Here is a 23,505-nt window from a genome sequence, read left to right as displayed (position 1 = left end):
AGTTCAGGGTTGGCAATTTGTATCAAGTTGCAGGATGGTCCATTGGGGACCATATCAATTGACACATCTCATCTATAGCACCGGAGGTCTACTTATTATGGGGCCCTACCCGATGTCAGTCAAATGGTGACAGGGATGCCTAAATTCAAGAAGAGCATGAAGGTACATGTCTGAGATGTACCGAAGGAAAATCTTACAACGGGACCATTCCCCTCATATAGCAGGTCCACAGGTTTGGAACAACTCGAGGGGTTTGAGATTCATGATCAGGAATCTCATGTATGCAGGTGAAAGAAATCCCTCTATGGCTTGAAGCAAAACACCCTAGGCTTAATATGAGATGATTGATAACTGTCTAATGAAGTTGTGATTCACTAGGAGTGAAGCCGATCCAAACCTTTGCTTGAAGGTTGTGGATGATAGACACCGGCACCTTCTGAGGACGAACTATTTCTGACAGGTGCAGACCCTCTCATTTCCAAAAGTAAGATGGAGTTGGATTGCAGATGTGGAATGGTAAACTACAAGCCCATGACTACCTCGACGATCTTAACTTTCAGAAGTTATATGGTAGTGATGCCGAACCAGATTTGGGAAATGCCTCTGAGTTTCATAAAATCAATCGCACTAATGTTTTTGGTGAACTTCCGTCTGGATATATGATTTGCAGTTAGCATGATGAGCTCATATATGGTTGAGCCTCACTGGATTGGTGCCAAGAATCTTTTGAGATATCTTTAGGGCACAATCTCTCATGGATTGAGATACACTGCCGAAAATATGAAGCTGCATGATTATTTGAATGTTGACTAGGCAGGCAATGTGGAGGATCTCAAGATTTTGCTCGATATCCTAGATAAGCAGGAAGCAGAAGACGGTTTCTTTGAGCACTGTTGAGACTGAATACATAGCTACGAGTACGACCTCGTGTGAAGCTGCTTGGTTGCAGAAGCTCTTCAATGAGTTGTTTGTACACATGATGGATACCACCGTGATCTTCTGTGTCAACCAGAGGGGGATTCGATCACTGAGGAATCTCGTATTCCATAATTGCTCCAGCATATAGACATCAGATACTACCTTATCTGAGATATGGTACGTCGATGAGCAAGGAGGCTCCATCGCATTGAGACTGATGCACAGGTTGCAGACATTCTGTCTAAGCCCCGGGGAAAGGTCAAATTTGTGACTTTCTTGAATGACTTGGAGTCGTTAAGAGACCTTCTTATAAGGGTCCTGCATGATGCATGCATTGAGCTCTGGGAGCTTTGGGGGGCTTGGGGTACTGCTTGGAGCAACAAGCGACCATAGGGAGACTCACCCTCCCCTAATGGTGCGTTGTGTACAGGGTGAATGGCTCAGCCTTCCCCTGTGATACCCCGAGGTGACTTAGGGACAGGATGAATGGTTCTCTTGTCGAGGCATCCTACCCATGCAGTCTGGGACTCATGGGAAGTACCTCTCATTTGGCGAATGAGTAGGGAAATGGGGTTAGGGACCATAGTAGTACTAGCGATGGACGCATCGTTGTATCTATCATACTCCCTATGCTAGGATGACCTCCACTGATCTGGGATCAATGAAACTGATCTAGGATCAGTATGAGTGGTTTGAGACACTCTCTTGTGATATTGATCTAGGATCAATAAAACTGACTTCAGGTCAGTAGAGAATGGTATGAGACATTCTCGATCAATTCTTCTTCTTCATGGTCCAGCAGAGCATAGTAGAGCAAAGCAGAGCAGGGCAGTGCAGGGCATTGATGGCAGAGATAGTATAGTCAGACATATGGATCAGCGGATGGAGTTCTCCCTAGTTGAGAGGGAGTGTAAAAATTGGCAACTAGGACCAAACTCCATGTGGGTCATCTTATTTATGGAAACTGATATTTTTCCTGGATCCCTCTCATCGAGAGGTGTAGGATTGATCTAAAGATCATCCAATTCCAATAAGTATTCATGGAGTTATGAATTTATTTGTGTTATAAGACAATTCGTTAAGGGCGGCCAACAACCAAATAAACCCCACGTGCTCAACGTTTTAGTATAAAACGAGATGACATGAGACTCATTTCTCATACACACTTCTATCTTGATTTCTCTCCACTTGTCTTAGGTTTCAGTGGAAGAGAAATCTAGGAGTGGAAACCCTAGACGTTGGAGGAAAGAAGACTAAGGGAGCTATCCCAGAGGAGATGTCCTAGCCCTAGACGTTGTCAAAGAAGAAGTCTAAAACACTGTCAAGGAAGCATGCCCTAGCCGCAGTCTTGGAGGAATCTTATCACAGCAAAGAGAGGCCCTAACACTGCCTAAAGGCAGCCCTAAACGCAGTCTAAGGGCAGCCCTAAACATTTTCCTAAAGCCGGCCCTAACACAGTATAAGGGAAGCCCTAAATGTTGTCCTAAAGACAGCCCTAATGCTGTCTAAAGGCAGCCCTAACGTAGTCTAAAGGGAGCCCTACTGCTAACCTATGGTGCCTTAGCCGCAGGCATACGGTGCCCTAGATGCAGGCCTAATACAGATGAAAAGGTGGGCTGTAGGTGACCCTTAAAACAGGGACAGCATGAGAATTTGAGGACTCAAACATGCCGAGGACAACAATGCTAATAAATGAGACAACTAGGCTACATGGTGCTACTAAGACACATGGGACAGTAGCAGGTATGGCAAGGCTAAGGGGACAACAACAAGGTATAGCATGACTGTTAGGGACAGCAACTACAACAATATATCTAGGAAAAAGTGGAAAGGGACAACTATATAGTAAATGGGATAGCAAAGGAATGTTAAGGCAAACATGGCAAGCATGGTGTTGCAAGCACATGAGACATGTTGTGTGTCAACATGGTTCAGCATACCACTTGGGACAGCTATGTGGCAACATGATCAACGTCAGAACAATGATGGGACAGCAGCGTGTTGGGACAGAACTATGATGGGACAGCAGCGTGTTGGGACAGAACTATGATGGGACAGCAATGACACTGATGGGACAGGAGCATGTTGGGACAGAACAATGATGGGACAGCAATGACATTGTGTAGCAGTGGCACAATGGGACAACAATGACATTGTGTAGTAGTGGCACAATGGGATAGCAACAACAGCAAGGTGCAGGAATAGTACGTGGGACAGCAATGATGCTTGGTGCAGCAAGTACATGGTATAGTCATGATTGGTGAAGCATGATGAGATGCAACATAGTGATGACGGGTGCAGCACGGTGAGGTGCAGCATGATGATGAGATTCAGCACAATGATAGGTGAAGGAGTCACCTTGGAGAATCAGTTGAAGCAGCATGTCTTCAACTGATCTCACGTATCATCTTCTTAGAGATGATCTATGCTCTTATCTAGACAAGTCAAAGTGTTAACTTCTGTTGTAAATGTACTCTCTCTCTCTCTCTCTCTGTTGAACTATTGAAGAACATATAAAAAGAATTGATCAAGGGTTTCCCCACATTAGTGTTTGTCCTTGGCTAGCGCCACATCTTGTGTCCTCTTGTCTTGGCTTGTGTTCTACGATTTATGTTTATGTTCTATCTGTAATTTACTTTAATGTTGATGTGATTGCTAATCTGGAAAAGATATTGAGCTAACTGTGAAAATTGAAATAAATTGCTCTAAGCATAGAACATACCTAAAATTAACACCACCCCTGAGCCCTCAATCAACGTACCACTGCAAGGGAATCCTTTGTCTCACAACACTTTTCTCCCAAGAGAATGGATGAAGGAATGATGAATCTCATCTTCCTCATCATCCATTAAATAGACCAAAAAATGGAAAGGGGGCAGCGTGCACACATTCCACGTGTCAACATGAAACTTTTTTTTCTTTATTTTAAAATTTACTTAATTTAATATTTCTCTTAATTTAACTCTTTCTTATATTATTCCTTTTTACCTTTTGTTAACTTTACCAATGTTACCAGACTCGGAATCGGCAATAAATCGACGAGGCAAAAGAGCAAAGAATTTTAATCGGATCGGGAAAAAATGGGCAAAAAATCGCTGAATTCATTAAATAAAAATATACACATATTTGAATTAAAAAAACATTTTTCATTACTATTCGGTAAATGCATGTCCAAACAATACATAATATCAATAGATGTCCAAAATATCATGAATGAATAAGTATCTCATACCCGTCATAAAAAATACATTGGAAATAATTGATTTTTAATAAGTGATATCTTAACCTCCTGAACTCTAATTATGATGTTTTTTAGTGAAAGCGGGTGACATTTCAAGAGAATTCAATACAATAATAATACACAAAAAAGAGCAATTTACCACATATTTGAAAATATAATTACATACAAAATATCCAAAAATAATAAAAAAAAAATTCACTTTATGAAATACCAAACCTCTTCGAGTAAAGTAACACATAAATAATCTCTTAGTGAACTCAATTACAATATTCATCCACACTTTCCGTAATTATCAAGAAAACGTTAAAAAAATTTAATTACAACAAATTTCCAATTACTTATTGAACCTTCTGTAATGAGAAAATAAAAATCGAAATAAAAATACATATCAATGGTAGAAAGAACATTATTCATAAAAGACCCCCAAATGGAAGTATATGGTATGATACCAATTGTCCAGCACAAATCTTGCCAAAACCTTTAAGTTTTATTTTGACGTACATAATAATGAACTGAACATTACAATATTTATATAGAAACAATGCATTTTAGTTTTAGTGAACTAAACGTTACAATATTATTGTGTTCAGCGATCAAAGCACCCATGGTCTCGAGTCAATTTAATAAAGCATAATTTAATCGTTTAGGGTTTCCTCTGGTCATACCCGATACTTTGACTCGAGAGACGTAATCAGGATTACATTTATAATTTCAGATTGTTTCAACGTGTTGCAGCACATTTATCTGAAGGGTTTAGATAGACTTTTGGACTGTTTCAACGTGTTCCAAGACATATATCAACGTGTTCCGGAATGCCTCTGCGGCTCTGCGGTGTATGCATTGTCAACAATGATACAATCCGGAGTATGGAATCATGAATGGCTCTGCGGCGTCGGCTCTGTGGTGTATGCAATAGCTCTGCGACGTCGGCTCTGCGGTGTATGGAATCCAGGAATAGCTCTGCGGCGTCAACGGTGGACCGATAAACCCAAGTGAAAACCCTAAACCCAAAACTGGCGGGACTCGGGAAAATCGGGAAAATCGGAAAAAATTGGCAGAGTTTCGGATTGGATCGTTTCACGGGCAATCAGATTGGGAATCACGAGTACTCGTCGATTCCTGTTACACTGAACTTTACTTATTTTTACTCTTTTTATAGTTTACTTTTATATATATATTTATTTAGAACTCCAGTTTATTATTTGCTATTTTATTTATTATTATTATTATATTCTCCTCATCATTTATTATTTATTTACTATTATTATTTTTTCTTTATTATTTATTATTTATTTACTATTATTATCTTTTCTTTTATTTTTATTATTTATTTACTTATATTTTAATATTATATTATTTTATTTATTTATTTATTATTTTTATTATTATTAGGGGACATTACACAATTAGCCCTAAAAATAGCCAAAATCCCAATCCAATGTATATGGCAGAGTAAAACAAGAATAACATTAAAAGCATGTACTTACGTGTAACAAAATATATCCAACCATCCACGACAAAAGAGAAGCTCCAACATAAGATAGACCAATATCCACACATCAAAATTCGTCCATAAAGCTCCAACTCATCCTCTAAAGGGTAATAAAAGCGAATAAGGGAGCAAGACCACGCAACAAAAATCGGAGTTTCCCATGAAATACCATCCCTAGAGCCAAATGGTTAGTAAAAGAGATCCCAAGGGACTAGAATGCAAGGTTAAAAACAAAAGGGGTCTTAGAGGACAAGGGCACAAACCTAACCCATTCTTTCCTCCAGATCCCCCCATTAATCCATGCCCAGAAGTGTCCATGATAAGCAAACTACAATACTCAATTACCAAATGACAAGGTAATCCTTTAGGTTCTAGAGGCCCACCTTCAAACATACAATCATGGCAGATGGGCGAGGGACCACATGGCTGGCTCAGATGGTCGAGAAAAGGCATAATGACCTAGTCGGTCGCTGCAAGGTGATGTCGGTTTCCGGCTGAGGACCATCTTGGAGAAAACAATTTCTCCTAGGGATATCACCCACAAAATGGTAGGTAACAGGGCCTTCAGTAACCTCCATCAAATCTTTGGTGCAAGAAATAGAGGTAGACAGTATCTTATGAAAAATGAGACGAAGTGTTATTATGGAGATCTCAAACTCTGAATTTATCAAAGAAGCAAAGAAAAAATCCATGCCCATTGTCAGATATACTAAAATAGAAGAATAATATTTTGAACCAAAACCACACAAGGCATATTGTGGCAACCTCCTTTTGAATAATTGCAAGGTTGATGTTCCTGCAGTGAAATAATAAATGACGTGATCAAACTTAAAGATGTTGACCATTCACTGGGGTTCAACCCAACAACTGCAGTGTTTGACAACATGGATACTTTCACAAGTTGTGTACACTTCTTCCCCAGATAGGTGTTGGGGCACCTATAATCCACTATATAGTCTAATTCCTATTATCTTTAAAAATTCATAAATTTGCAATTGGGAAACTTCTACATGGTCAATGTTATCTATGCAGCATGTCTAAAATCATTGGTGCTCTAATGATTGTTCTAGTATTCATCTAAAAGTACCACAAAAAATATGTTACATCGAATGCATCCATTCATCTACGAACATAAAAGTGCAATGCTCAAATATGTAGGTTGCAGAAACATTTAATATTTGAAATTTCCATTCTTTTAGAAATTTGCATATTTAATTCCACACCCTCTCCTTCCCACCCCCTCCCACAAACAAATTTAAAATAAAATAAAAATAAAAAACAAAAATTCAAATATTTTTGTTGTACCCACAAAATGGTATGTAACAGGGCCTGAAGTAACCTCCATCAAACCTTTGGTGCAAGAAATAGAGGTAGACAATATCTCATGAAAAATGAGATAAGTGTTATTATGGAGATCTCAAACTCTGAATTTATCAAAGAAGCAAAGAAAAAATCCATGCCAATAGTCAAAGATACTAAAATAGAAGAATAATATTTTGAACCAAAACCACAAGGCATATTGTGGCGACCTCCCTTTGACTAATTGCAAGGATGATTTTCCTGCAGTGAAATAATAAATGACGTGATCAAAATTGAAGATGTTGACCATTCACTGGGGTTCAACCCAACAACTGCAGTTTTTGACAACATGGATGCTTTCACAAGTTGTGTACGCTTCTTCTGCAGATAGGTGTTGGGGCACCTATAATCCACTTCATAGTCTAATTCCTATTATTTTAAAAAATTCATAAATTTGCAAGTGGGAAACTTCTACATGGTCAATGTTATCTATGCATGTCTAAAATCGTTGTTGCTCTAATGATTGTTCTAGTATTCATCCAGAGGTACCACAAAAAATATGTTACATCGAATGCATCCATTCATCTACAAAATAAAAGTGCGATGCTCAAATATGTAAGTTGTAGAAATATTTAATATTTAAAATTTTTCTTTTAGGACTTTGCATATTTAACTCCGCCCCCTCTCCTTCCCACCCCTCTTACAAACAAATTTAAAAAAAAAAACAAAAAAAAAATTAAAAACAAAACTTAAAAAAAATAAAAACAAAAATTCAAATCTTTTTGTTGTACCCCTTCTCATCACCCCAGTTTCCTTGAAATTGCAAGGTACCTTCCAACCATCCCCCAACCCCAAAACTAGGTTCAAATAGAAAGTGGTGGATATGAAAATATATGTAACTTGCAGTTACACATAAATCCAAATGGCAGATTGTCAAACGATGAGGAAACAGAGAAAATTTCAAGCTACAGTTTACACTGTTATAGTTGATTTTGATCAGAATTTCACCTGGCTAAGACTAGTTGCTGATTAGGATTGTTTGTACCCGAACCAGTGGGACTTCACTTGATTGTATAAATTTCCTGTAGGCAGGATACAGTTTTAAAAAGCAAATTCCAGGAGCATAAAAAAAGTGTACCAGAATCAAAGTTTTAGAATGAGTAATTATGATAATAAGTACCTTGGTGTGCTCCTTGAGATCATGTAGACATCTATCCTGCTTCATACTCCATATCTGCATTGACATCCACAACATGTTATGGATTCGACATACAACTTATGAAAATTACTTCTGGACTTGAAGATTCCCACTACCTTTGCTGTGAAGTCATCAGCGGAAGAAGCAAGAAGTGTCCCAGTCGGGTCCCATTTAATAGCATTGACTTCATCCTGAGAAAAGGTTTAAAAAAGATGAAACATCAGCTTATTTACTAACAGACAAAGCAAGACAATGTAATAATATCACAGAATCATCAACAGTAAATGTTTCTAGAAAGAAATCCAAATGAACGAATTCCCAAATAGTATGCCAATTTTGTGTTGCTGTTCACATCTCTGTATCCTCCAGTCATCCTCCAGTAATTTTTGTACACTTAGTCAACAAAACGTATCTACATTCTATTAAAAAGGAAAAAGAGAAAATTGGCTTGAAAAGAAGCCATGTAGTGAATTTACCAACCAAGAATCAAATGAATGTTTCAAAATGGTATAATCTTTAAATATTTAGTCAAGGATCTTGAGTAATGTGGTCCATAATCTTCTTCCAAGAAAATTAAACCAGTGACATGAAAGTTATCACCAAAAATGCAACCTATAGATAAGGCAACAAACCTGATGCCCAGAAAAGGTTTTGATAGGGCGATTTTCCCCAAATTTACAAACATATATCATCTTGTCTGTGGAGCACGTGGCAAAAGAGACATTATTCCGCCAATCAACATCAAGAGTAGGTGCTGCACCAAAGGTATCTTCATTTAGCAACAATAATTTCACCTGAAATTCTTAGCTATTGTAAATAAGCAAGCAATCAAGAAGAATGAAATGGAAGAATTCAATTTAGATCAAGGATCTTTACAGATTATCACACACCTGAATGAAACTCAAATTGTTGTTTTGATTCGCCCGTCTTGGCATCCCATATAATCGCAGTTTTATCCACACTTCCACTAAGAAGGCAGTCTCCTTTCTTGTTCCATTTAAGAGAGAAAATGGGTCCTTTATGTTTGTTCAATGTATTCCTCAATTCTCCTAGTCAAGCCACAAAGCAAGCCAAAACAAAGCTAGAGTATAAGTTGTAATAACCAATCTGTTACAGACAGAAGAATAAAACAGTCCATGGACCAGTTGTAAAACTTTGAATACATGCAGAAGAATAATAATGTAAATGACTTATAGTTAGAGTGTGTGTTGGTTTAAATCAGTTTATAATTTAGTAAAGGAAAAAAAACTAATAATTAACAGTTCTTTTCCTTTTTTATTGGATGCCCTTAGGGGAATAACAGTTTTGCTCTATGGACAGGAAATACCCTAGTGTCCCCAATCACTAGAGATCATGTTGGGCACATCTAGGACATCCCAGACACCCACTGATGAATCCCAAGTATAATATATGTTTTGTGTCGGGTGTAGAGAACAGGGCAGTAACATTTCCTGTAATAAAACACATTGTTTAGTCTGATATTAGTCTCGATTGATATGAATAATGAAAGCAATCCTTCAACTTAAAAACTACTACAGCCATTTAAGTTACAAGACACCTTTAGAATTCAGTTAAAACGATTAAGTCATATGCTTGAAACAAGACATCAAACATTGTGTAAAATAGTCTTCCAGGAAACAAATTTCAGCTGGTTGTAGAACTTCAAATGATGATGTTCCTTGAAGCTGGCATCCACCAGAAATACACAAAAAAGTCTACATCAAGTAACCGGTTCTCTGATATCAACATCCAACAGAAATACACAAAAAAATTCTACATCAAGTAACCGGTTCTCTGATATCAACATCTTCAGCCTATTCAACTCTAGATCAGTACTGAACATCCTGATTTTATAGCAAAATTGTGATTTTTTGGCCTAGCTGATGGTGCTGATTTCTACCAATATTTTGGTGGCATCTTAATTTTGTCAATGTTTACTGATTTTTACAGATATTTTATGATTTTTGGTTTTCTGGACCCTTGCCCATTTTATCCATAGCGGACGTCTCGGCTCTTTTTGAGGCATAAGTTTCCTGCTATTGTGTCGCTTGCAGGTTGTTGCAAATAGCTTAGGTTTATAGTGGCAGCCAGTTAGATTTAATTTGGGTCTGTTCAGGATAACTCTCACCGGTTACCGATTATCCTAGATTTAAAAAAATAAAAAATAAAAATTGATCAAGATGCAATTAAACCCACCAAAAGCTCAAAGTGAGCCCGAAATTTAAGATCTAACTGACTATGGCAATATCATATCTTTCTGCGTGTTTAGTAATCTCCAAAGGTCCTTTTTGACCCATAAAAGCTCAGCATGGTCTGGGTGACAGTCGTATCTAGAAGAGTAATCTGCAATTTGAATATCTAGTAGATGGATCTTTGGAGAAAGCAAGGTCTATTATTCAAAGATTTTTTTACATTAAACAAAATAAATCAAGGCCAACCTTACCATCCTTACTCCAAATCCTTGCTTGTCCATCATAAGAACCAGTTGCGAGTAGTGTCCCTCCTCCCTGAACCAGTCCAGCAGTACATGAAAATTAAGATATTGACAAGATTCTCTTTGAAGATCAGAAACCATAACATATAAATGCGCCTTAACGTAATATTAAATTATATAACTTACATTCCAATCAAGGGTTGTCACATCCTTGCTCTTTTCATTTGTTCTACCCTTGAAATGTTTCAAAACAAGAGCTTTTGGAGCCCCATTCTGGAATTGTCCAAATTCGAGCTGTTGAGTCTCCAGATCTGTAAGACACTCAAGAACAGTAATCAATACATACTAATAATTACTGAAACAACATACAGGTGAAATTCGGTCGTTGGTCTTCTCCTTAATACATAGATCAAGATTACAACAGTTCCAGATTTCACAAATTGCTTAAACAGAACAGAAAATAGAAAAACTTAAAAAAGACTAGCATCCAGACGTGGCCAAATTAGCTGAAATAATGGTGGATCAATGAATTATACTGATTTGTAACCAAAGAAGGTCCTATGCATGTTAACTGAGACCATAAAAGAGACATCCTTAAAAGAAAAGTAAGAAATAATCCAGTCGGAACATCATCAACAGGGAATATTCCATTAGATTTTTCAATTCGCTTCAAAAGGCAAGAAGATGCATCTAGAACCTCTTGTTGGTCAGTAGAAATTGGAAGAACCAAAGTCCTTTTTTCCAGGGCACTCTAAAATATGTGGCAAGTTATGAGGGCATTTTGATATGTTAACAGATCATTATTCTATTTCTTGATTCAAACAACCTGGGTAGAATACAGGGCATCATTTTTATAAATGTAAGACAACACTACATTTGATGACAAAGTCACCATTTTCTTGCATTCCAAAGATTGAACCTTGACAAATTTCATGTAAGGAAATGTTACAAACTATAATAAGAGCAACCAATTATATTTATTATCCATTTGATGACAAAGTCACCATTTTCTTGCATTCCAAAGATTGAACCTTGACAAATTTCATGTAAGGAAATGTTACAAACTATAATAAGAGCAACCAATTATATTTATTATCCATAAGTTAAGTTCATAACCAACAGGGTGAAAGCCTTGAGGGTTAGTTCAAGTAGTCAGGAGCGAGATATGAGATTTCCCACTCAAAATTGGGGAGGTCATGGGTTTGACTCTTTTGATCCCTTCATCCTGACGGGATGGTTTTCCCCATTTACCATCCATGAATTATATGGAAGTACTTGGAGGGTTTTCAGCGAGCTGTCCTCTTAACCAACAGGATTGAAGTGTTTCCAGCAAGATTGATGTGCATCCTCAGAATTTCAATATCTGATATTATTAAGCGCCCTCAAATGCCCAATACCTTGTAAGGGACTAAACATCTGGCAACATATTAAAAATTTTATATATGGTAATGTCAACAGAGTATGACCAAAGTTATTCAAGGCAATAAGAGCAGAGCCTCAACCATGCAATGATTACCCCACTATATATATATATATTCTAGATTCTCTAAAACTCCTCTCTGCGCTTGAACTTTCTTTCTGCAGGTAATAGCTTCCCCATCAGAATTCCCATTGCTATCTCTATTTATTTAAGTATTATAATCTCATTGACCAGTTTTAGCCATCATGGACATTAATACAATTTCATTCATTTCTCTATCAACTTCAACAACAATATGCCAAAATCCTTCCCAGAAACGAGGCACAATCTTGGATTAGTAACAAGGCAAGTATTGTTGACATAGCATCTACTCAATTGCATTAAAGCCATACATTCCCATTTGTTTGTCCACATAAATTTCGCAATGTGTATGGATGAATCACTGTTAATGAGAAAACCCAAAAAGGGTAATATACTAATATGTATTTCAGAAAACAAAACAACGATTATATGTATTAAAAAACATACTGCTCAAATTCTTTATATAGGTTTTATACCTATAAAAGATATCTTAATAAAAAATTTCGGAAATTTCCAAAGAGAATTGTGGTGAAGATTTGTTAAATTTAGCAACTAGGGCTAAATTCCACTTTGGACAGCTCGTTTGATGGAGATGATTATTGCATTGATTTTTTTTTTCGAGAGGACCAAATCGACTTAAAGATCATTAGATTTGGACAATCAGAAATGTGTTTTTGAATTTATGCCCATACATGTGCAAATTGTCAAGGTCGACCACATCATCATGTAGGCTCATGAAGTGCAAGAGACATGTCACTTCACCCTCAACGATTTGTATAAATAAGAGAGACCTCATCCCTTATTTGGTATCATCTCATCACACACATTCTTCTCTCTCCTCATCTGATTGGTTCGTGCAACTTATTGAGCATCTCTTTTCCTCACACGTGTGGCAACAACGGACGAATTGCATGACAAATTACAGGGCCGAAATTTCGGAGTCTGTTGCATGTTTGACCAGCGTTGACTAAGGGTGTTTTGACCACATTTGACTTCAATTTTTGGGTCATAATATCATTTTTGGCAGGCCGCATTTATTGGCACAGGAACCGAAGAATTCTGTTGACTTTAACTGCAGACTAATCGCAGGATTGACCACAGAGTTGACCGCAAACTTTGACCAAGTTTGACCGATGTTTTATTGATTGTTTTGGGCTGACTTTGACTAGAAAAGAACGTTGAGTTCAACTGTGGTTGACCGAGCTGCATAGAGCATTGTTTACTACTATGTTGAACAGTGTTGAATTTCTGGTTAGGGCACAATTTGACTAGTGTTGACTGCAGATTTGACAAGGTTGTTTTGACTGTGATTTGGCAAGTCAACAATTGACTTTTGTACTTCTCTCTCTGCTGAACGTTTGACATAATAATAAGAAGAATTGATCAAAGTGTTTTCCCCATCTTGGGGTTTTCCCCGGCATTCACCTAATCTGGTGTTCTCTTGTCATGGCTTGTCTTCTGCATTTTTATTTCATGTTCTATCTACAGTTACTGTCAATGTGATTTATGGTTGTTGTGAATGCTATTGGAAACTAAATTGGAAATTGTATTGGGCTAACTAGAAGTACATTGAAGAAATTGTGGTAAACATACCATTGTTAACTAACAAGAGAATGGTATCAAAGCCCAGGTGAAGACAAAGCCCAAGCAAGAGAGAGAAAAGCAATCACTAAGAAAGATCTATTGGACAAGTCTCCATGGCTTCTACATCCTACTTTCAAGACTGAGGACAAGCTCAATGACAAATTTGACTATCATGCATGGAAAATGACTTTAGATGACTTTGGAAGAGAATGATGCAATAGGCTATGTGCAAGGAAAAGTGGTGGAGCCTCCTTCAAATGCACCGGTTGCTGCTAAGACAAATTATAAAAAAGGTGAGGTAAAAGCTAAAAAAATTATCATTGACTCCATTCAAAATCATTTGGTTGCCTATATTTCTGACTTGGGAACATCTAAGGAGATGTACGATAAGTTGGTTGGGATGTTGAAAGTGAACAACGCAAATCAAATCCTTTCTCAAATACAAGTTGAAGGACATAAAGATGGATAAAGGGAAGTATATCCAATCCTACTTCATGAGAATTACTCAAATACCTACTATCTATTGGAGAAGTTATTGCTCACAGGGAGCTCACTCTCATTGCACTTGGAGGTCTTTCAAGACCTTGGGATGTATTTGTCACCACTATTTTCAACAACGACAAGATACCTGGTTTTGATGAGTTGTTGGCTAGATGCACTCAAGAGGAGACAAGGATGATGGAGAGAGACAAGCCTTCCAATGGAAATGAACCTATTGCCTTCTTCTCTCATGCAAAAACGAAGAATAATGTTGGTCCAAGGAGACAGGGTCAAGGATTCAAGAAGGGATTCAAGGAAGGAAATAAAGGAAAGTGCGACAATTGCAACAGGTTCGGCCACTATGCTAGAGAGTGTCCTCACAAGATGAATACTCCAAGGGATGATGACAACAGCAACAACAACAATTTCAAAGGCAATGGAAATCAAAGGAACAATGGGTTCAACAACAAAGTTGAATGCTCCCGCTGCTCAAAATGGAAATGGTCGACCTCCCAAAAGGACAAGGACTAGCATTTATGATGATGAAAGTAATGTTGTAGAAAAACAAGATGAGTTGTATCTTATTTCTTCTCTATCTACCACCTTTCCTCCAGATACGTTGGATCATTGGTTGATTGATAGTGGAGCCTCAAGGCACTTCATTGGATACAAGGAGGCCCTCTCAAATTTGGTTGAAAAGAAAACTAATATAAAGATCATACTTGGAGATAATGCCACCTACATCGTGAAAGGGATAGGTATTGTCACTCTTGACTTGAATCAAGGTCAAACCATTCATCTACAAGAAGTATTTTATGTGCCCGATTTGAAGAAGAACTTGGTGTCTATTTTTGCAATGGAAGATAAAGGTTTCAAGGTAGCATCCATTGATGGAAAGGTAAGTATTTGGCAAAAAAACCCTAACAATGCATTTACTCTTGGATTTAAGGTTGATGGTCTTTATCAAGTTGGTGGAAGTCCTTTGGGAGCTTTAGCAAGTGATACTTCACTTCAATCTGAGTTATGACATTCGAGATTTGCCCACTTACATTACAAAGACTTATCCTAGAGTAAGGAAGATGATGACAAGTATGCCTGAGTTTAACATGAACCATGAAGGTGTTTGTCAAGGTTGTGCAGCTGGGAAACATACAAAGGGACCATTCCCTTCTAGTGAAAGAAATACAATTGATATTTTTCAATTGGTCCATTTTAGCATGTTTTCCCTGCCCATAACCTCATTGGGAGGATACAAATATTATGAAATTTTTGTGGACAATTTCTCACGCAAAACATGGATCTATTTCTTGAAGAGGAAGGATGAAGTGTTCAAATGGTTTCATTCTTTCAAATCATTAGTGAAAAATCAAACAAGGAAGAACGTCAAGATATTGAGGATCGACAATGAAACCGAATATGAATCAAATGAATTCAATGACTTTTGTAGAGAGGTTGGCATCAAGAGGGAGATAACTATCCCATACATTCCTAAGCAGAATGGCGTTGCTGAAAGGAAGAATCGAACAATCATGGAAGCCATCCGTACCATGCTCCATGATCAAGGTCTATTGAAATTCTTATGGGGAGAAGCTCCCAACGCTGTCGTCTATGTTCAAAATCGAAGCCTGCATCAAGCTTTGGATTTCAAGACACTCGAGGACATGTTCACTAGTAAGAAACTTGATGTTTCTCATTTAGAATCTTTGGTTATCTGGAATATTTTCATGTGCCTAAAGAGAAAAGAAATAAGTTGGAAGCTTTCAGGAAGAAAGGAATATTCGTCAACTACAGTGAAAATTCAAAGGCATATAGAATCTATGTGGTTGGTCAAAGAGATGTGGAAGTAAGTTGTGATGTCACCTTTGATGAACACACAACCCTTGGGAAAGCTAGAGATCTCCATATCCCAAAGAAGGATGATGATTATGGTGTAGAAAAATAGGATGAACCTCCGACAGAGTAACCTATGCCCAATATTGAAGGCCCGATGGATCCTATTGATCCATCTCCTAGTGATCCCTATACCTCAAGGAATGTTCACTATGGCTCAAAGATACTCTCGAAGATGTTGAAAGACATATTGCTCCAAGAGGGACATTTTGTGGAAGTAAGAAGTTGAACAGGTATCAAGGTTATTTTGTTGCTATGAGTACTATTGTTCAAGCCAAACCTTGCACGTTTGAAGAAGTCGTAAAACATTAAGTATGGAAGGATGCGATGAGTTAGGAATATGAATGGATCATGAATAATGATGTTTGGGATGTGGTGCCTAGACCGAAGGACAAATCTATGGTCACTTCTAAATCAATCTACAAGATAAAACATGGAGTTGATGGGAGTGCCAAAAATATAAGGCCAGGTTCGCTACTCGTGGCTTCTCTCAAAAGAAAGGAGTGGACTATAACGAGATATTTGCACCAATTGCCCAATATACCACTATCCATTCTATTATTACTCTCGCTACCAATCAAGGATGGAGCCTACATCAGATGGATGTCAAAATTGTTTTCTTACATGGCTCACTTAAGGAGGAAGTATACTTGGAACAACCTTAGGGGTTTGAGGTTCAAAATCGAAGGACACATGTATGTAGGTTGAAGAAATCTCTCTATGGGTTGAAGAAAGCCCCTAGGGCTTGGTATGAGAGGATTGACAATTATCTTGTGAAGCTAGGATTTACGCGGAGTTATGTTGATCCTAACTTATACTTCAAGGTTGAAAAAGACATGCCTATTATTTTAGTCCTTTATGTTGATGATCTCTTTCGAACAAGTGTAGACCATCTCATTTATCAATGTAAAATGGATTTGACATTCGAGTTTGAGATGAAGGACTTAGGTCTGATGCATTACTTCCTAGGCTTAGAGGTTTGACAAAAGCTAGGTGAGATTTTCCTTTCTCAAGGAAAATACATTGTGAAGTTGCTAGAAATATGTGGCATGGTCGATTTCAAGTCTATATCTACTCCGATGGAACTCAACTTCAAGAAGCTATGTGGAAGTGTTTTTGGGCCCGAATTGGCAAACCCTTCTGAGTATCGACAACTTGTAGGGGCCCTGATGTTCTTGGTAAACTCCTGTCCAAACATGTGCTTCACTGTAAATACTTTGAGTCAATTTATGGCTGAGCCTCACCACATACATTGGATTGCTGTTAAGAACCTCTTGAGATATCTCTGTGGCACAATTAACCATGGGTTGAGATACACTGCTGGAAATTTGAGGCTACATGGATATTTTGATGTTGATTGGGCTGGGAGTGTGGTGGATAGAAAAAGCACGTCAGGATGTTGCTTCTCATTGAGATCTACTTCGATTTCTTGGATGAGAGGGAAGTAGAAATCGGTTGCTCTAAGCACCACCAAAGACGAATATATTACTGCTACTATGTCCTGTTGTGACACTATCTGGTTAAGGAAGTTCTTCAATGAGTTATTTGAGCATGTGTTGGATACCACTGTGATCTAATGCAACAACCTGAGTGGGATTCACCTTTTAGAGAATCCTGTGTTCCATGACCACTCCAAGCATATTGAAATCAGGTACCAGTTGATTCGGCATATGGTACAACAGGGAGTAATAAGGCTCCAACACATCAAGATTGATGAGCAGGTTGTAGACATCCGCATGAAACCCTTGGGGAAGGTCAAATTATTAGCCTTCCGAAAAAGACTTGGATTCGTGGAAGGACCCTCCCATGAGGTTCCTGCTTGAGTTGGAAACTGAGCTTTGGGAGCTCCTGAAGGCTTAGGGTACTTCTTGGAGTGATGAGCGACCATATGGTGAGTTGTTCACCTTCCCCTATATTACGTTGTGTACAAGGTGAGTGGTTCACCTTCCCCTTTGATACCCCATGTCACACGGAATCGGTCAAGGGTGCGGACACAACTGACCTTCCTAGAAGTCTAAGACATTCTAATGACAAACAAAACAAACTGGAGCTATCCTTCTCTAAACATACATTATGATATGAGAAATCAAGGTGTTTCGTTCTTACCTCTGTCCAAACGCTATTGTAGAAGTCCAAGCTTTGTTGATCCGGATGAGCTCCTCCCGTTCTCCAAAACCTGCAATCACCAACAGTTCAAACAATTAAATAGCACCTGATTATAACATAAAACAAAGCATATTCAACATATAGACCAAGGAGTACATGAAATAACCCATTAACAACAAGCTATTGAGAAGAATGGACCAATTTGCATTAAAGGTAATCAAAAGGAACCATTACAACCTGAGCCTTGGTGTTGTGCAAGTTCCTTCCACGGTCCACAAGAGTCTTCCTCTACTTTGACAAAGCTCACCTACTTCCAAGTAGAACAAGTAAGGGTGACAATCTCTCCTCACAAACTTCTAAATGGGAGTCCTAATTCCTGCAGCATTTACCCTTAGAAATCTATAGCTTTCAACCTCTCCTCCCTCTGGCTCAATGTCTTTATTTATAGTGCTGTAAAGAGGTTATTCAGGTCCACCATCAATGGGATAATCCCCCTCTTTGGGTGGGATAGCTCCCTTATTGATGGGATAAGTTCCCTCTTAATAGAGATACATGAACCAACTGGAGGCGCATCCATTTCATCAAACCGACCTCTAGAAGGTTCTAGAAGTAACCACAAGTAACTTTTTCAAGATAAAACTCGCGCATTTTGCCTTTTACAGAAGGACGCACCTGTCCCTTAACATACAGAGCGTCCATGGACGCAGCTTTTGTGAACATGGTCAACGTCCCCGCAGGTAAGGCTAGAGAGAACCTGCGACCCCAGAGATAAACATATTTTTTACAAGACTTTCTCTCTTCTTTGAGTTTGAGATGGATAACAGAGGCATAAGACTTGCCTAAGAGGGTAGCATGACTGTTGATTTGAGCCATACTAACTGTAAGTAGTCAAGGTGACATTTTTTAGTGTAACAGATTGCCCCCTAAAGTGCGAAGCCTGGAATAGATTAGGGTTTTGTAATTCTAGGAAGGGTGAAGCGCTTTATCATTTCAAAGATTGTCTTGTGGATGACCTGGTTGGAACCTGCAATTTTCAACACAAAATACATGTATAAGATTATATCATCACTGAGGTAGGCATTCCCATACTCAGATTCAAAACTTTAACTAATGGACTAACTATTCTGATACAGGAATGATCTTGCAGTACATCATTTTTTATAGACTTTTGTAGACACAGTATGGACGCAGCCATCTGTTTATGATTAGTCTACATAGATAATGAATACAAAATTCCTCGCAGCTTGGATGGTAAAAACTAGATCCAGGGTCTTCACTTCTACTTCCCGAATTGGTACGATTCTAAGCATGTGATTAAATGATTTGATGTCGAACATGTTAGAAACCACTTGATTACCAGTCAATGATGTAAACTGTTAACAAGCGTGAGAGAGACCATCAGTAATGTCAATGGTTCTCAAAGTACCAAGCACAACCCGTGAAATGTGAATAGATGTTTTGATGTCGAACACTTCACGGAATCCTTTGATCAAAAGTCAATGATGTAAACTGTCGTCAAAGGCGAGAAACCTGCCATTGATGCATGCAGACTTCAAGGTACTGTCGATTCCTAAGTCATCTTTCTAGATAATGTGTCGATGTCGATAGAAAGTGACCCGTTGCAGGCAAGCCTGCAACACGAAATCATTGTTCAAGTTGAAGAAATGTTGCTGTAAGGACTGACTCAGGGATAGTCAAATGGATGACAAGTATTTTGCAGATGAAAGTTTTGCTTGCAGACCTCTTGAACACATAACGACACGACAGATGGTTTGGTGACGAATAACTCAAAGTTAATCCCTGGAACCCGGTTAAAGACTTTCAAAGTGGTTTGGTCAACTGTGAGGTAAAAGATTTCCCAACCCAGGTGAATGAAAAGTGTCGTGTTCAAGAGTGGTAATAAAGTTTCTTTTGAGACAAAAGGTAACAAACAGGTTCATTCTTCTCTCTTTTCCCCCACCATTTCTGGCAAGTACCTCTTTATTTTTAACAAGCTTGAGGAGGATAACATATGCTCGATTATAAGCTCATCCTTTGGACGAGTCCAACCTAGTTTAAATTCGAACCCTAGGAAGGAGTGGTTCGTTCCTGTTTGTAATTGAACAGGTCCTCTACTGTAAAAGTTTAACGAGCCCAGTATAGGAGAAACTCTGCGTTTTTCAATTTTAGAGAGTCTGAAAAAACTAAAGGAGACTCCACGTTGAACTTTTTCGTACATTTGTGTCCCTCAAGCCCGAAAAAGTATAAAATAATACCTGGGGGAACCGCTTGATCTTGCAACCAAGGAGTACTTTCATAATTAGTGCCACTGACCTGAAAAGTAAAAAGCGATTAAGGACACGTCGTTTTATTTCCGTATCGAGTTTGAAACGACAAAAACCCGGCAATCTTTTCCTGTTTTTACGGTCAGAAAAGAGCTATAAGGGGACCGTCTTTTAGTTCCGTTTTAACGAGTGTAAAAGAAAAGCTCGGCAATCTTTTCATATTTTAGGAGTCTGAAAAGGGCTTAAAAGAGAACTCCAAGGTTTCACTTTTTCGTAAGTTTTAACGAGTTCGAAAAAGGGATAAAAATGTACTCATGGTTTTCACTTTTTCGTAAGTTTTAATGAGTTCGAAAAAATGATAAAAATGTACTCATATGGCCAACTTTCAATTTAATTTACGAGCAGGAAAAGATGGAAAGAACTCGGCATTTTCATTTGTTTTACGAGAATGAAAGATAGCAAAATAGTCTCGGTATTTTCATGAGTTTAACGAGTCTTGAAAATAACTGAAATTGACTCGAGATAGGTTTCATTTTTACAAAAGCTTGAAATAGACAAAAACTATGCTTCAAAGTAGTTTCATTTTACACAAGCTTGAAACAGATAAAAACTATGCTTGATGTCCCCTAAGCGTAACTGCTAGAGTGCATGCCCCCCTGCTTCATTTCATTCAACCAGTTGGAAGAAATGAAGGTTCATGAACGAGATCGTTTGAAAGACCCGACCTAAACTATAAGAAAATTATGCAAAACTAACTAACCTAAATATTCAACTTAACATTTGAGATCTAGTCAAACTCTCGACTCAAGTAGAGGAGGATTTGTTTCATTTTTTCACGAGCTTGACACAGGAAAAGAACTATGCTCGGATTCGGTTTCATGTTTATGCAAGCTTGAAACGAAAAACTATGCTTGTTATAAGTTCACATGCCCCCAGCATAATGACGCAAAATGAGGTACATGCCCCCCAAGCTTCATTGCATTCAATGAGGTGGATGGAATGAAGCTTTACTTTCAAGATCTTGGAAAGACTCGAGGGAGTTGTTTCATTTTTTAGTGAGGTTGACACAGGAAAAGAACTATCCTCAAACCCTTGTTTCATTTTTTAAACGAGCTTGACACAAGATAAGGAACTATGCTCATAACTATTTCTACAATCTACCTAACAAAAACTTCTACTCTAAAAACCTTGATTCATTTTTTAACGAGCTTGACACAAGACAAGGAACTATGCTCATGACTCCTTGTTTCTTTTTTTAACGAGCTTGACACAAGACAAGGAACTATGCTCTTGACTCCTTGTTTCTTTTTTTAACGAGCTTGACACAAGGCAAGGAACTATGCTCTAAAATCTACCTACTTAACCTACCCTTGTTTCATTTTTTAACGAGCTTGACACAAGACAAGGAACTGTGCTCAAAAAGTTCGCATGCCCCCAGCATAATGACGCAAAGCGAGGTACATGCCCCCCAGGCTTCATTGCATTCAACCGGCTGGATGAAATGAAGGTTTACTTTCAATATTTAACTTGAAAAGGGAGTTGTTTCATTTTTAAGGAGGTTGACACAAGAAAAGAACTATCCTCATACCTGATTCATTTTTTAACGAGGTTGACACAGTAAAAAGAACTTTCCTCGGACACACTGATTCATTTTCTAACGAGGTTGACACAGTAAAAGGAACTTTCCTCACAACATCCAATTTCATTTTTTAACGAGGTTGAGAGAGGAACAAACTATCCTCGTTGCAGCCTGTTTCATTTTTTAACGAGGTTGGCACAGGAAAAGGAACCGTCCTCGCACACACTGATTCATTGTTTAACGAGGTTGACACAGTAAAAGGAACTTTCCTCACTACAGCCAGTTTCATTTTTTTAATGAGGTTGAGACGGGAACAAACTATCCTCATGGACACCTGTTTCATTTTTTAACGAGGTTGGCACAGGAAAAGGAACCGTCCTCGCAACCCTTGTTTCATTTTTTAATGAGCTTGACACAAGACAAGGAACTATGCTCATGACTCTCCTATTTCATTTTTTAACGAGGTTGATACAGGAAAACTATCCTCGCAACATTGATCATGGCTTCCAACTGGAAGAAAGACATGTCAATGGACACACCTTGATCATGGCTTCCAAAAGGTCTTCATCCGAAGGAAGAATAGTTTTTTGGAAGGAACACACGTCAAGGGACTCAAAAGGAATAAGAACATCGTGTTCAAATAATCCCATAGAGTTTTCCATGTCAATTACCGGATCTAAATCAAAGGGAGATGAGCAAACAGTGAGAGGCTCACGTACATCGGTAACTGAAAGCATGGGACCGGTTGCCACATAATTAACCCGTGGCAGGGTAGATACCACTGTAGAATCAGGAACATTTAGGGGTGTCATATTAGTGGTAGTTGAAACAAGACTAGGGAACGAAAGCTGGTCTATAGTCACAATACTGCCATTGTGAGGGAAAGACATCACGCGAAAGAGTGTCGATACGACAGCTTTCATTGCATAAACATAGTCTCGCCCAAGGAGTAAATTGAAATCCAAGGGACCTCGAACTACCATAAGATCAATACATACAGTTTTACCTTCCAAGGTAATTGAAAACTTAGGAAGGATCCCTAAAGGTTCACTAATGGTTCTGTTAAAAGCTTTCAGATTCTGCGTAATAGGCGCAAGCTGAGGGGAACCCAAAGCTTTCCAAACATTTGAGGATAAAATACTAACAGAAGCACCTTCATCTACCTGTGTACGATGTATGTCCCTACCACCAGCCTTGAAAATGATTTGGAAAGGGATGGAGGAAGGAAGACGAGGTTCTGTCAGTCTATTCCAATCAAAGGAAAAGACCTCAGTACTTGGAGGGGGTTCTGTAGAAACAGGTGAAATGCCCCCCGGCATAGAAGAATCTGATGTAACAAGAAGAACCTGAGCGGTATGAAATTCACTCTCTAGATGGAAAGTGGGATCGATCGAACGTGAAATTGAATCGACCACTTGATCAACTAATTGATCATCAACCTGAGTGACATGAGTTTCACTCTCCAAAGGGAGAGTGTGATCGACTATACTTGAATTTAGATCAATCACTCCGTCAGTTG

At 38.4% G+C, this 23,505-nt stretch overlaps 1 pseudogene across 1 annotated transcript in view; it reads right to left on the bottom strand.

The window, feature by feature from the left end:
* LOC149198267 (WD40 repeat-containing protein HOS15-like) overlaps positions 1–23,505 on the bottom strand; it is a 214,872-nt pseudogene that overhangs the window by 92,407 nt on the left and 98,960 nt on the right. Inside the window, exons 2-8 of the transcript XR_016255200.1 lie at positions 10,769–10,893; positions 10,592–10,655; positions 9,039–9,197; positions 8,781–8,902; positions 8,265–8,339; positions 8,131–8,184; positions 7,959–8,032 (exon numbers count right to left, since the gene is read on the bottom strand). The product of XR_016255200.1 is annotated as a WD40 repeat-containing protein HOS15-like (transcript). The remainder of the gene's footprint in view (positions 1–7,958; positions 8,033–8,130; positions 8,185–8,264; positions 8,340–8,780; positions 8,903–9,038; positions 9,198–10,591; positions 10,656–10,768; positions 10,894–23,505) is intronic.

Source organism: Pinus tabuliformis, chromosome 2_2 (assembly GCF_031772625.1).
Source record: "Pinus tabuliformis cultivar Carrire ecotype Pingquan chromosome 2_2, CPIR1, whole genome shotgun sequence".
Taxonomy (NCBI): Eukaryota; Viridiplantae; Streptophyta; class Pinopsida; order Pinales; family Pinaceae; genus Pinus; species Pinus tabuliformis.
The sequence above is the reverse complement of the archived record's forward strand: the minus strand, read 5'-3'. Positions and strand labels throughout refer to the sequence as shown.